This window comes from Rana temporaria, chromosome 8 (assembly GCF_905171775.1).
Source record: "Rana temporaria chromosome 8, aRanTem1.1, whole genome shotgun sequence".
Taxonomy (NCBI): domain Eukaryota; kingdom Metazoa; phylum Chordata; class Amphibia; order Anura; family Ranidae; genus Rana; species Rana temporaria.
Window position 1 is genome coordinate 10311964 of NC_053496.1, and position 14200 is coordinate 10326163.

The 14200-nt window shown below is 48.0% G+C and overlaps 1 protein-coding gene across 1 annotated transcript in view; it reads right to left on the minus strand.

The window, feature by feature from the left end:
• LOC120946665 (tetratricopeptide repeat protein 31-like) overlaps positions 1 to 14200 on the minus strand; it is a 121529-nt gene that overhangs the window by 87973 nt on the left and 19356 nt on the right. The window contains exon 2 of the mRNA XM_040361281.1: positions 7453 to 7574. The gene's annotated coding sequence lies outside the window, so the exon portion shown is untranslated. The remainder of the gene's footprint in view (positions 1 to 7452; positions 7575 to 14200) is intronic.

Consider the following 14200-nt stretch of genomic DNA (forward strand, 5'->3'; position numbering starts at 1 on the left):
GTATTGGCAGGGTATTGCAGAGTATTGGCAGGGTATTTTCCAGGTATTCCAGAGTATTGGCAGGGTATTTTCCAGGTATTGCAGAGTATTGGCAGGGTATTTTCCAGGTATTGCAGAGTATTGGCAGGGTATTGCAGAGTATTTTCCGGGTATTGCAGAGTATTGGCAGGGTATTGCAGAGTATTGGCAGGGTATTGCAGAGTATTGGCAGGGTATTTTCCAGGTATTCCAGAGTATTGACAGGGTATTTTCCAGGTATTGCAGAGTATTGGCAGGGTATTGCAGAGTATTGGCAGGGTATTTTCCAGGTATTGCAGAGTATTGGCAGGGTATTTTCCAGGTATTGCAGAGTATTGGCAGGGTATTGCAGAGTATTTTCCGGGTATTGCAGAGTATTGGCAGGGTATTGCAGAGTATTGGCAGGGTATTTTCCAGGTATTGCAGAGTATTGGCAGGGTATTTTCCAGGTATTGCAGAGTATTGGCAGGGTATTGCAGAGTATTTTCCGGGTATTGCAGAGTATTGGCAGGGTATTGCAGAGTATTGGCAGGGTATTGCAGAGTATTGGCAGGGTATTTTCCAGGTATTGCAGAGTATTGGCAGGGTATTTTCCAGGTATTGCAGAGTATTGGCAGGGTATTGCAGAGTATTTTCCGGGTATTGCAGAGTATTGGCAGGGAATTGCAGAGTATTGGCAGGGAATTGCAGAGTATTTTTTTTTTTAATCCAAAAATATGTAGAAGAATACCTTCTACATATTTTTGGTAAAAAAAAAAAAAAGACATGTTTGGCATCTAACATCTTTCATATTATACAAAAAAAAATGGTGCATATATTGGTTTTTTAAAAGATTCATTACGATGTACGAAAACCCCCAAAAATTGCAATTGAAAAAATGCTGCAGAAATACTGTGCAACATAAAAAAATGCAACAAATGCAACTTTGTTCCCTAGGGTTATATATTATATATATATACACAGTATATATACATATATATATACATATATACACAGATGTGTTTTATGCTTCCTTGCTACCTTAAAGACAAAGCAAAACAGAGTTTTGTAGCAATAATCATATACAAGGATCTCTGGAACAGACACCTAAGTAAGCAATGACTGGTATGTGATGTTGACATTCAGAGATACAATGGGAATTGTGAAAGGTCTGCTGCGCCTCTGGTATGTACAATGACACTCCGATATTTGCAGACTTTCCAGAACATGAAATTAAACTCCTTCATGTAGAGAGCTGATCACCAGATCTGAAAAAAGATAAAGCCGTATCCTTCAAATTCTTCCTATATTCGGGACATGTGGAGTGGAAGCCGCCCTCATGGAATGAAGGATGAAGAAGGAGTGAGAGGCCCCGGGACAGAATCTTAGGTATTGTCCCAGTCAGGGGTCTAGCTCCGAGACCAGTAGCTGTAGCAGTAGCGTGGCTCCACCGACCAGCAGGATAGATATACAAAAGTAGGTCAACCTGGTGGATCACGTGGGCTCACCCGAGGTACGGGGTCTAAGCGATAACCGGTATTCACCGGAGCTCCTGATGGTGGAGATGTAGTACCAGGTCGCGGCCCTCAGATTTCTCCACTAGGACCTGAGCAACCCGGGGTCCAGTAGCAGATAGAGAAGGTTTGGATCAAAGAGAAGTGTTGTCAGTAAACAAGTTAAAGGTCGGTAGCAAGTGGTTGCAGGTTGGGATCAAGCGGAAGCATAGTTAAGGAACAATCCAAAAAGGTCGGTAACAAGTGGTTGCAGGTTGGGATCAAGTGGAACTGTAATTCAGGAACAAGCTAAAAGGTCGGAAACAAGTGGTTGCAGGTTGGAATCAAGCAGAAGCGTAGTCAAAAATAGAAGAAGGAGAATTATGGACAGCCGCACTCCAATAGGATGTAAAAATAAAAAGTTGTGCCTTTTATTCTAGTAAAAAAACACTACAAAAGCAAAAAAACAGCAAACAGTGGGGTGACGCGTTTCACATTGATGGCCAATGCGTAGTCAAGGAACAAGTCAAAAGGTCGGTAACAAGTGGTTGCATGTTGGGATCAAGTGGAAGAAGGAAGCATAGTCAATGAACAAGTCAAAGGTCGATAACAAGTGGTTGTAGGTTGGGATCAAGCGGAAGCGTAGTCAAGGAACAAGTCACAGGTTGGTAACAAGTGGTTGTAGGTTGGGATCAAGTGGAAGCGTAGTCAAGGAACAAGTCAAAGGTCGGTAACAAGTGGTTGCATGTTGGGATCAAGTGGAAGAAGGAAGCGTAGTCAATGAACAAGTCAAAGGTCGATAACAAGTGGTTGTAGGTTGGAATCGAGCAGAAGCGTAGTCAAGGAACAAGTCAAAGGTCGATAACAAGTGGTTGTAGGTTGGGATGGAGCGGAAGCGTAGTCAAGGAACAAGTCACAGGTTGGTAACAAGTGGTTGCAAGTTGGAATCGAGCGGAAGCGTAGTGAGTGAACAAGTCAAAGGTCGATAACAAGTGGTTGTAGGTTGGGATCAAGCGGAAGCGTAGTCAAGGAACAAGTCACAGGTCGGTAACAAGTGGTTGCAGGTTGGAATCGAGCGGTCACCACCCGGAGCATGATGGGACTGTGACATCATAAGAGGCCTTTATAAATCGTTGCGCACCGTGCGCCGGCATTACAGCGGGAGGAAGCAACGTGTCAACATCGAAGAAGAAGACGCCGCGGAAGACCGGCCCGCCACTAGTAAAAGAGCTGAAAGAAGATAGCGGTGCCCGCCAGAAGACAGAAAGCACCGGAGAAGAGGGAAGAAGGCAACGAGGAAGACCAGGCCCCCGCTAGTAAAAGAGCTGCAAGAAGATAACGGAGAAACCTGGCAGAAGGAAGAAGGCACCGGAAGAGCAGAAAAAAAAAAAAAAACAGTGGTGTTTAACCACTTAACCCCCACCGCACGACTATTTACGTCCGCAAAATGGCACGGACAGGCAGATGGGCGTATATATACACGTCCCTGCCTTCTAGCGGGTGGGGGGTTCGATCGGGACGACGGCGCGGCTATTCGTTTCTAGCTGCCCCGTCGCGATCACTCCCCGGAGCTGAAGAACGGGAAGAGCCGTATGTAAACACGGCTTCCCCGTGCTTCACTGTGGCGGCTGCATCGATCGAGTGATCCCTTTTAAATGGAGACTCGATCGATGACGTCAGTCCTACAGCCACACCCCCTACAGTTGTAAACACACACTAGGTGAACCCTAACTCCTACAGCGCCCCCTGTGGGTAACTCCCAAACTGCAACTGTCATTTTCACAATAAACAATGCAATTTAAATGCATTTTTTGCTGTGAAAATGACAATGGTCCCAAAAATGTGTCAAAATTGTCCGAAGTGTCCGCCATAATGTCGCAGTCACGAAAAAAATCGCTGATCGCCGCCAATAGTAGTAAAAAATTTTTTTTTTATAAAAATGCAATAAAACTATCCCCTATTTTGTAAACGCTATAAATTTTGCGCAAACCAACCGATAAACGCTTATTGCGATTTTTTTTTACCAAAAATAGGTAGAAGAATACGTATCGGCCTAAACTGAGGAAAAAATGTTTTTTATATATGTTTTTGGGGGATATTTATTACAGCAAAAAGTAAAAAATATTGCATTTTTTTCAAAATTGTCGCTCTATTTTTGTTTATAGCGCAAAAAATAAAAACCGCAGAGGTGATCAAATACCACCAAAAGAAAGCTCTATTTGTGGGGAAAAAAGGACGTAAATTTTGTTTGGGAGCCACGTCCCACGACCGCGCAATTGTCTGTTAAAAGCGACGCAGTGCCGAATCGCAAAACCTGGCCTGGGCATTTAGCAACAAAATGGTCCGGGGCTTAAGTGGTTAAATGCCACCCAAAAAAAGCTCTATTTGTATAAAAATAAAAATCATAAAAATATCACATGGATACAGTGTTGCATGACTGCGCAATTGTCAAAGTGTAACAGCGCTGAAAGCTGAAATTTGGCCTGGGCAGGAAAAAGTAAAAGGGGGTAAAAGTGAAGACCTCTGCCCCCCCCCCCCCCCATTCCCCCCCCTCCTCACATCCATGCAGGATCTGTAATAGTAAACCATGGTTCAATTATTTTAACAAGCTATGGATCATTTTATTATTTATTTATAAAATATAATATACTTTAGGGCCCCCACCCCTCCCCTTTTCACTATAGTGCTGCAACAGTGTGATACATTGTTCATTTAGATCAACAAGCAATAGATCATCATTTAGTGTCATATAAGTGGTTGCTGCCTGGGGTGTGGGGGCGGGGGGTAAACTGGCAGATCAGGATCTTCTTGGCTCGGCTTCGGAGCTCACAGGAAATTCTGATGAAATAAAAAATGACGAAAGTTGTTACAGGATGTGCTCTGTAGCGGCATTGCCACCATTATAGAAGGTGGGGAGGGTCTCACCAGGAGGACCAACCAAAGTCCAACCACAGCTTCTCCTGCAGTATTGTACGAGAGGGGGGGGGGGGGGGGGAATTTGCTGTCCCCTCAAAATAACTCAACACATTAATGTCTAAACCGCTGGCATCAAAAGTCAGTACACCCCTTAGTGAAAAAATGTCCAAATTGGGCCAAAGTGTCAATATTTTGTGTGGCCGCCATTATTTTCCAGCACTGCCTTAACCCTCTTGGGCATGGAGGTCACCAGAGCTTCACAGGTTGTCACTGGAGTCCTCTTCCCCTCCTCCATGATGACATCACAGAGCTGGTGGATGTTGGAGACCTTGCGCTCCTCCACCTTCCGTTTGAGGAGTCCCACAGATGATCAACAGGGTTTAGGTCTGGAGACATGTTTGGCCAGTCCATCACCTTTACCCTCAGCTTCTTTAGAAAGGCATTGGTGGTCTTGGAGGTGTGTTTGGGGTCGTTATGTTGGAATACTACCCTGAGGCCCAGTCTCTGAAGGGAGGGGATCATGCTCTGCTTCAGTATGTCACAGTACATGTTGGCATTCATGGTTCCCTCAATGATCTGTAGCTCCCCAGTGCCGGCAGCACTCATGCAGCCCCAGACCATGACACCCCCACCACCATGCCTGACTGTAGGCAAGACCCACTTGTCTTTGTCCTCCTCACCTGGTCCCCCCCACACACGCCTGACACCATCTGACACCAAATACCTTTATCTTGGTCTCATCAGACCACAAGACACGGTTCCAGTAATCCATGTCCTTAGTCTGCTTGTCTTCATAAAACTGTTTGCGGACTTTCTTGTGCATTATCTTTAGAAGAGGCTTCCTTCTGGGACGACCAGACCAATTTGATGCAGTGTGCGGCGTATGGTCTGGACACTGACAGGCTGACCCCCCCCCACCTCTTCAACCTCTGCAGCAATGTCTATTTCCCAGCGACAACCTCTGGATATGACGCTGAGCACGTGACCTCAACTTCCTTGGTGGACCGTGGCGACCCCTGTTCTGAGGGGAACCCGTCCTGTTATATCGCTGTATGGTCTTGGCCACCGTGCTGCAGCTCAGTTTCAGGGTCTTGTTAATCTTCTTATAGCCTAGGCCATCTTTATGTAGAGCAACAATTCTTTTTTTCAGATCCTCAGAGAGTTCTTTGCCATGAACTGCCATGTTGTACTTCCAGTGACCAGTATGAGAGAGTGAGAGCGATAACACCAAATTTAACACACCTGCTCCCCATTCACACCTGAGACCTTGTAACACTAACAAGTCACAGACACCGGGGGGAGGGAAAATGGCTAGTTGGGTCCAATTTGGATATTTTCACTTAGGGGTGTACTCAGGGCCGTTTGAAGACATTTGGGGGCCCCAGGCAAAAAAAAAAGTGACATTTCAGTTTTTAAGTTGAGAAGGGGGGGGGGGGGGGTTGACGACTCACCTCTATCCTCGCACCACGCACACGCTGGCAGATGTTGGTGTCCGCACAGGGGCCCCAGCAAGGAGGGCCCTTGCTGCATCGCTGCGTCCTCCTGCAGTCCGGTCGGCCGTGTAACATTACCGCGCGGAACAGGAGATTCAGTTTGCTGTTCCCAGGACCGGACTGAAAGGAAGTGAACACTCAGTGTGTGCACTTCCTGTCAGTCCGGCCGGGAACAGGAACCTGATTCTCCTGTACCGCGCGGTTATGGTACACGGCCGACCGGACTGCAGGAGGCAAGGGCCTTCCCTGCTGGGGCCCCTGGTCAGCTCGGGGCCCGAGGCAAATGCTTGCTTTGCCTGTCGGGTTCCGACGGGCCTGGGTGTACTCACTTTTGTTGCCAGAGGTTTAGACATTAGATGGGCACAGTGGCTGCGCTTGATGGGCACAGTGGCTGCAATTGATGGGATTTTTTTTTCAGTTTGTTTGCGCCCCCCCCCCCCCCAAAAAAAAATTGAGCATCACCGCCATTGATGGACTATCTCTACAACAAAGGCAACCACCACACAACCACCCCCCTCCATATTACGTATACAACATTGTACAGAAGACCGGTCTGTGCAGGCCCGCCCATAGGATTCCTTACATTCTTATCCTGGTGTAAGTATATTTATTTTTGGAATTCCTTTTAAAATATGATTACATTATAATTGTCATACCAAGTGGGTTAAACTCTTCACCTTTTGTTCCACTTTTCTGCAGAATTTTACCCCCCTTCTCATTTCATTGCATTGCGGGGGGTTTAACGTGATGACACCCAGACAACCTTTTCTAATTCTACTTGTAAAGATGTCTACAGTCACTTTGGCCCAGATTCTTGTACACTGGGCGTATCTCTGCGGCGGCGTAACGTATCCGATTTACGTTACGCCGCCGCAAGTTTTTCAGGCAAGTGCTTTATTCACAAAGCACTTGCCTGTAAAGTTGCGGCGGCGTAGCGTAAATCACCCGGCGGTATTCAAATTCGGCGGGTAGGGGGCGTGTATCATTTAAATGAAGCGCGTCCCCGCGCCAAACGAACTGCACATGCGCCGTCCATAAAATATCCCAGTGTACATTGCTCCAAATGACGTCGCAAGGACGTCATTGGTTTCGACGTGAACGTAAATGACGTCCAGCCCTATTCACGGACGACTTACGCAAACGACCTAACTTTTTAAAATTTCGACACGGGAACGACGGCCATACTTAACATTGGATGCGCCTCATATAGCAGGGGCAACTTTACGCCGGGAAAAGCCTAACGTAAACGTTGTAACTTTACTGTGTCGGCCGCGCGTACGTTCGAGAATTTGCGTATTTAGCTAATTTGCATACTCAACGCGGAATTCGACGGAAGCGCCACCTAGCGGGCAAAAAAAAAATTGCAGTTTAGAACCGACGGCGTAAGAGACTTACGCTTGTCGGATCTAATGGATATCTAAGAATCAGTCGCATAGATACGACGGCTCAGATTAGGACTTACGACGGCGTACATGGCGCTGCGCCGTCGTAAGTCCTATGAGAATCTGGGCCTTTGGCTTTACTGAAAAAATATTAAAAATGATATAACTCACAGGATAAATAGGAGTCGCTCTTTCCCGGTATCTCTCGGTCTGGGCTCTTGCAATCACTTTCTAATGTTTTCCTTTTGCTTTTTCATGCAGCATCATGGCGGGGTCAAGGTACAAGATCAACTCTGAAAAATCAAATTGAGGCAAGGTCAGAGATTATAAAAATCACTTTTATTTTTTTAAATACAAGTTTCATATATGCAATATTGAACTAGGAGGCCTCAGATGCAGACGAATAGGTTCTCTCACTGCCATGGCAGGGTCTATGTTCCTCCAAAACCTTCGAGAAAATGTTTGCATGTGTTGGACCAGACCATAGAAAACAATTCCCCAGGTACAGTGAGGGAGAAAAAAAGTATTTGACCCCCTGCTGAAATTGTAAATGCGAAGAGCAATGCACCATGGGGCACGTAGTCCTGGGCAAGAGAAGGAACTGAGTGATTCTAAAGGCAGAAGTTTTTTTTAACTTGCTATAAATAGGGCAGTGATGGTGAACCTTGGCACCCCAGATGTTTTGGAACTACAGTTCCAATGATGCTCAACTACACTGCAGAGTGCATGAGGATCATGGGAAATGTAGTTCCAAAACATCTGGGGTGCCAAGGTTCGCCATCACTGCTCTAGATGTTGGAGCTTAGTCCTCCTCCCAGTCACAACTCTTAACTGGCCATCATACTTACGGGCAAACAGTAAGGCAGAAGACTTGATCTCTTGACACCAGTAGCTAGTTTAACAAATATAAGGCAGAATACCTGAGCTCCTCACTTTAGTAGCTGGTTGGACACACATTAAAGCAGAAGCACTCAGTTCCTCACACCAGCAGCTGATTAGGCAGGAGCCCTGAGCTCTTCATACCAGTAGCTGGGTTGGGCAGAAAGGAAGACAGAAGACCTTAGCTTCTAAAGCCAGTAGCTGGTTGCATAAACAGTAAGGCAGATGACCAGAGGTCCAGTGATTGGTTGGACACACAGTAAGGCAGAAGACCTGAGCTCTTGACATCAATAGCCGATTGGAGAAATAAGACCGAAGACCTGAGCTCCCCACACTAGCAGCTGGTTGGACAACAAGTAAGAAGATCTGAGCTCCTCACACTAATAGCTGGTTGGACAAAGAGCAAGAAGACCTGAGCTGTTAATGACAATAGCTGATTGGACAAAGTAAGAAGACCTGAGCTCCTCACGATAGTAGCTGGTTGGGCAAAGAGTAAGAAGACCCAAGTTCTTGATGCCAATAGCGGGTTGGACAAAGAGCAAGAAGACCTGAGCTGTTGATGACAATCGCTGGTTGGAAAAAGTAAGCGACTTAAGCTCTTGAAGCCAATAGCTGGTTGGATAAATAAGGCAGAAGACCTGAGCTGTTAAAGCGGGAGTTCACCCATTTCTAAAAAAAAATTTTTTCTTCCCCTAGATTCCTGCTCGTTCGGTCTAGGGGAATCGGCTATTTGTATTAAAATATGAGCCGTACTTACCCGTTTTCGAGCTGCATCTTCTTCCGTCGCTTCCGGGTATGGGTCTTCGGGAGCGGGCGTTCCTTCTTGATTGACATTCTTCCGAGAGGCTTCCGACGGTCGCATCCATCGCGTCACTCGTAGCCGAAAGAAGCCGAACGTCGGTGCGGCTCTATACTGCGCCTGCGCACCGACGTTAGGCTTCTTTCGGAAAATCGTGACGCGATGGATGCGACCGTCGGAAGCCTCTCGGAAGACTGTCAATCAAGAAGGAACGCCCATTCCCGAAGCCCATACCCGGAAGCGACGGAAGAAGATGCAGCTCGAAAACGGGTAAGTACTGCACATATTTTAATACAAATAGCCGATTCCCCTAGAGAAAACGAGCAGGAATCTAAGGGGAAAAAGTGCCCTCTAAGGGTGAACCCCCGCTTTAATGTCAATAGCTGGTTGGACAAAGAGCAAGAAGACCTGAGCTGTTGATGACAGTAGCTGGTTGGACAAAGTAAGAAGACCTAAGCTCTTGACGCCAATAGCTGGTTGGACAAAGAGCAAGAAGACCTGAGCTGTTGATGACAATAGCTGGTTGGACAAAAAGCAAGAAGACCTGAGCTGTTGATGACAGTAGCTGGTTGGACAAAGTAAGAAGACCTAAGCTTTTGACGCCAATAGCTAGTTGGACAAAAAGCAAGACGACCTGAGCTGTTGATGACAGTAGCTGGTTGGACAAAGTAAGAAGACCTAAGCTCTTGACGCCAATAGCTGGTTGGATAAATAAGGCAGAAGACCTGAGCTGTTAATGCCAATAGCTGGTTGGACAAATAGGGCAGAAGACCTGAGCTCCTTACACTAGTAACTGGATGGACAAACCATAAGGCTGAAGATCTAAGCACTTCACACCAGTAGCTTATTGCAATTTACATAACAAAGTACTACGGTTTCCGGGACGCTCTACAAGAGCATGTAAGCTCACATCATTTTACAAGAACAGGGACAACGACAGAATGAAGTCTGGACAGAAGAGCTCCTAGTGGATTTGTGGCAGCTTGCGTCATTATGAACCTAAAATAAAGTACCCAACAAATTCATGGTCAATGGAGCACGCTACAGTTTGCCTGGCGGCCTCTATGTACAGCCAAGTTCCACAATCTCTAGGAAACCTGCCATGTTTCTTTTTTTTGATTTTTTTTTAATAGTCACTCCGATTTTAAAATAGGAATTGCTTCACTGAGCAAAACTTCCCTCTTGCGTTGATGTCACGTAGAACAGATGTGAAAGGGGAACTAGGAGAGAATTTAATACGCCAAGGCAGGAGTTTTGACCGCCGCGCAGAAGATTACAGAGACGCAATATAAAAGGCAGGCACCTGATTAGAAAGCGCCGGCGAGTCCCTTATCACACATTTGCTCTGAAAAGCAATAAGTAACACATAAAATAATGTCATTTCTCCAAATCTGGAAGCACTTAGCAGGGAAGTGTCACCATCATTTTTATTAAATGCCATGTAAGGGTATAATTTCATTTTCTGTGGCTTTTTTCTATGGCTCCGATACAAAGCCGAGTGGAGAGGGGAATGAGTCTAATGGCATCAAACAGACATTGAATTTAAGTAGAGATGACGGCCTCTTTGAAGGCTTGTGATCACATTATCAGGATTAAAGTGGACCTGTCATCTGCACATATTGCAGGTATCAGCTTCGGGCTGATGATCCCATATCATTTCTGAGATTCCAGAATTTGTGGATTTAGTCCGGGTTCACACTGGTGCGGCAAACGCTCCGACATTGGGAGCTCATGTCGCATGACATGTGAAAATCAATGTTTCCCTATGGGAGCCGTCTTAACTGGTCCGACACAAGTCGGTCCGACTTTGAAAATGCTCCCTGAACTACTTTGGTTCGACTTTTGATCCTACTTCAGCCCATTGAATATCACTGAAGTCGGAACAAAGTCGCATCGCCATCTTGCATGATCCGACTTTGGCATGCGTCTTGTGCTCTGATGATCTTGAGGGGGAACTCCACGCCAAAAAAAAAATAAAAAACGGCATCGGTTCCCCCTCCAAGAGAATACCAGGTCCTTTGGTCTGTTATGGATTTAAAGGGGTACACCCTACGCCGGACAAACAGCATGGGGATCCACCCAAAATCCATACCAGACCCTTATACGAACACGCAGCCCGGCCGGTCAGGAAAGGGGGTGGGGACGAGCGATCGCCCCCTCTCCTGAACTGTACCAGGCCGTATTCCCTCAACTTGGGGGGGTGGGTGCTTTGGGGCAGGGAGATGACATCAACCGGTGACCCCGCCCCATGCCTACAAAAGTCGTTGCGCACACGGCATTACAGCGTGAGAGAGCGTCGTGTCAACTTTAGAAGAAGAGAAGAGGGAAGAAGACAACAGAGAAGACCGGGCAAGAGCTAGCAAAAGAGCGGGCAAAAGAGCAGAAGAAGATGACGGACAGTGGGAGGAGAACTGGAGAGCACGGAGAAGAGGCCGGACAGGGGAGAAGAAGGCGAAAGGAACCTCCGGGGTTGCCTAATAAATTACTTTAAAAACCTGTGTAGTGTGTTTTATTTTTGACACTTTCTTTCCCCAGGTGAATGGGTAGGGGTACAATGTACCCCCATACTCATTCACATAGGGTGGGGGGCCAGGATCTGGGGTCGCCCTTATTAAAGGGGGCTCCCAGATTCCGATAAGCCCCCCGTCCGCAGACCCTGACAGCTATCGGCCAGGGTTGTTGGTAAGAGGCCCTTATCCTCATCATCATGGGGACAAGGTGCTTTGGGATGGGGGCGCAGGGCCTCCCTGCCCCAAAGCACCCACCCCCCCATGTTGAGGTCATGCGGCCTGGTACGGTTCAGGATTGGGGGGGGGGCGCACGCTCGCCCTGACTGGCCGGGCTGTGTGCTCAGATAAGGGTCTGGTATGGATTTTGGGGGGACCCACGTGCCGTTTTTTTCAGCGTAGGGAGTTGCCCTTAAAATCCATACCAGACCGAAGGGCCTGGTATGCTCTTGGGAACCCATGCTGTTTTTTTTTTATTTGGCGTGGAGTTCCCCCTCAAGATTCATACCTGGCACAGTGCCTGGTATTGTCGAGGATCAAAGTCGGATCGCTGCTCATTGAAGTCGGACGCATGTCGGACTTCAAGACGCAGGGCAAAGTCGGATCCAAAGTAGTACAACTGTCGTGTCGTACCAGTGTGAACCCAGCCTTAGGGCATTATACATCAAAAAAGTTGTAAACTTTTTTTTTTAGTGCAGCCCACCACAATGCATGTCCATCAGCAAAGTGCATTGGGCGTCATTCAGAAAAAGCTGACTTTTTTCTGACCAGGGTTTAATCTCCTGACCGGCTAGTGAGCTCCTATTGATTTGTAAGGGGAGAGAAGAATAGAACGTAACTGGTCACCATATTGGTTCAGCCATGTGGTGGGCAGTCTCATTGACCAATAGGAAAAATCTTTTTTCTGGGCTTCCAGGACACTTTACTCAAAATCTTGAGCTGTGGGTACCTTTAGAGGCCACCTACTACAAACAAACTACCAAGTCTAGTAGCGGCAAGAGCCCTGGTCCCCGTACAAGAGCCCTGGTCCCCGTACAAGAGCCCTAGACTCCGCACAAGAACCCTGGACCCCGTACAAGAACCCTGGACCCTGTACAAGAGCCTTGGTCCCCTTCAAAGGACCCTGGTCCCTGTACAACAGCCCTGGAGCCCGTACAAGAGCCCTGAAGCCCGTAGAAAAGAGCCCTGGAGCCCGTACAAGAGCCCTGGAGCCCGTACAAGAGCCCTGGAGCCTGTACAAGAGCCCTGGAGCCCGTACAAGAGCCCTGGAGCCCGTACAAGAGCCCTGGAGCCCATACATGAGCCCTGGAGCCCGTACAAGAGCCCTGGAGCCCGTACAAGAGCCCTGGACCCCGTACAAGAGCCCTGGACCCCGTACAAGAGCCTTGGTCTGCTTCAAAGGACCCTGGTCCCTGTACAACAGCCCTGGAGCCCGTACAAGAGCCCTGGAGCCCGTACAAGAGCCTCATACCTTATTCTGGTTTACCACGTCTGACATTCCATCACAAACTCTACAATGTAATGAGGTGATACGGGTTATGTCACGGCTCACATATACACTATATCAAGTATTGGGACATCTGCCTCTACACACACACATGAACTTTAATGGCATCCCAGTCTTGGTCTGTAGGGTTCAAAATTGAGTTGGCCCCACCCTTTGCAGCTATAACAGTTTCAACTCTTCTGGGAAGGCTTTCTACAAGGTTTGGGAGTGTTTCTATGGGAATGTTTGACCATTCTTCCAGAAGCACATTTGTGAAGTCTGGCACTGATGTTGGACGAGAAGGCCTGGCTCGCAGTCTCCACTCTGTATGGGGAGAGAATAATAAAAGGCAACTTGTCACCATACTGGTCCAGCCATGTGATGGACAGTCTCGATGACCAATAGGAAGAAATCTAGTTTCTGGGCTCCCAGGACACTTTACTGGAAATCAGAAGCTGTGAAAACCCTTAGAGGCCGCCTACTACAAACTACCAGCTCTAATAGTGGCAAGAGCCCTGATACCTGACGTTCAAGAGCCCCGGACCCACGTTCAAGAGCCCCGGACCCACGTTCAAGAGCCCCGGTCCCACGTACAAGAGCCCCGGCCCAGCGTACAAGAGCCCCCGGTCCCACGTACAAGAGCCCCCGGTCCCACGTACAAGAGCCCCGGTCCCACGTACAAGAGCCCCGGTCCCACGTACACGAGCCCCGGTCCCACGTACAAGAGCCCCGGTCCCACGTACACGAGCCCCGGTCCCACGTACAAGAGACCCAGTCCAACGTACAAGAGACCCAGTCCAACGTACAAGAGTCTTGGTCCGTACATTACAGCGGAAAGAGCCCTGGCCCTCGTACAAAAGCCCTGGTTCCACATACAAGATCCCCAGTCCCAAGTACAAGAGGACCCAGTCCCAAGTACAAGGGCCCACGGTCCCAAGTACAAGAGCCCACGGTCCCAAGTACAAGAGCCCACGGTCCCAAGTACAAGATCCCCACACCCTGCATTATAAGGTACATTATAGCGGCAAGAGGCCTGGTCCTATACAAGAGCCTGGTCCCAAGTGCAAGAGCCTGGTCCCACGTACAAGAGCCCGGTCCCACGTACAAGAGCCCCGGTCCCACGTACAAGAGCCCCGGTCCCACGTACAAGAGCCCCCGATCCACGTACAAGAGCCCCCGATCCACGTACAAGAGCCCCTGTCCCAAGTACAAGAGGCCCCATCCCAAGTACAAGAGGCCCCATCCCAA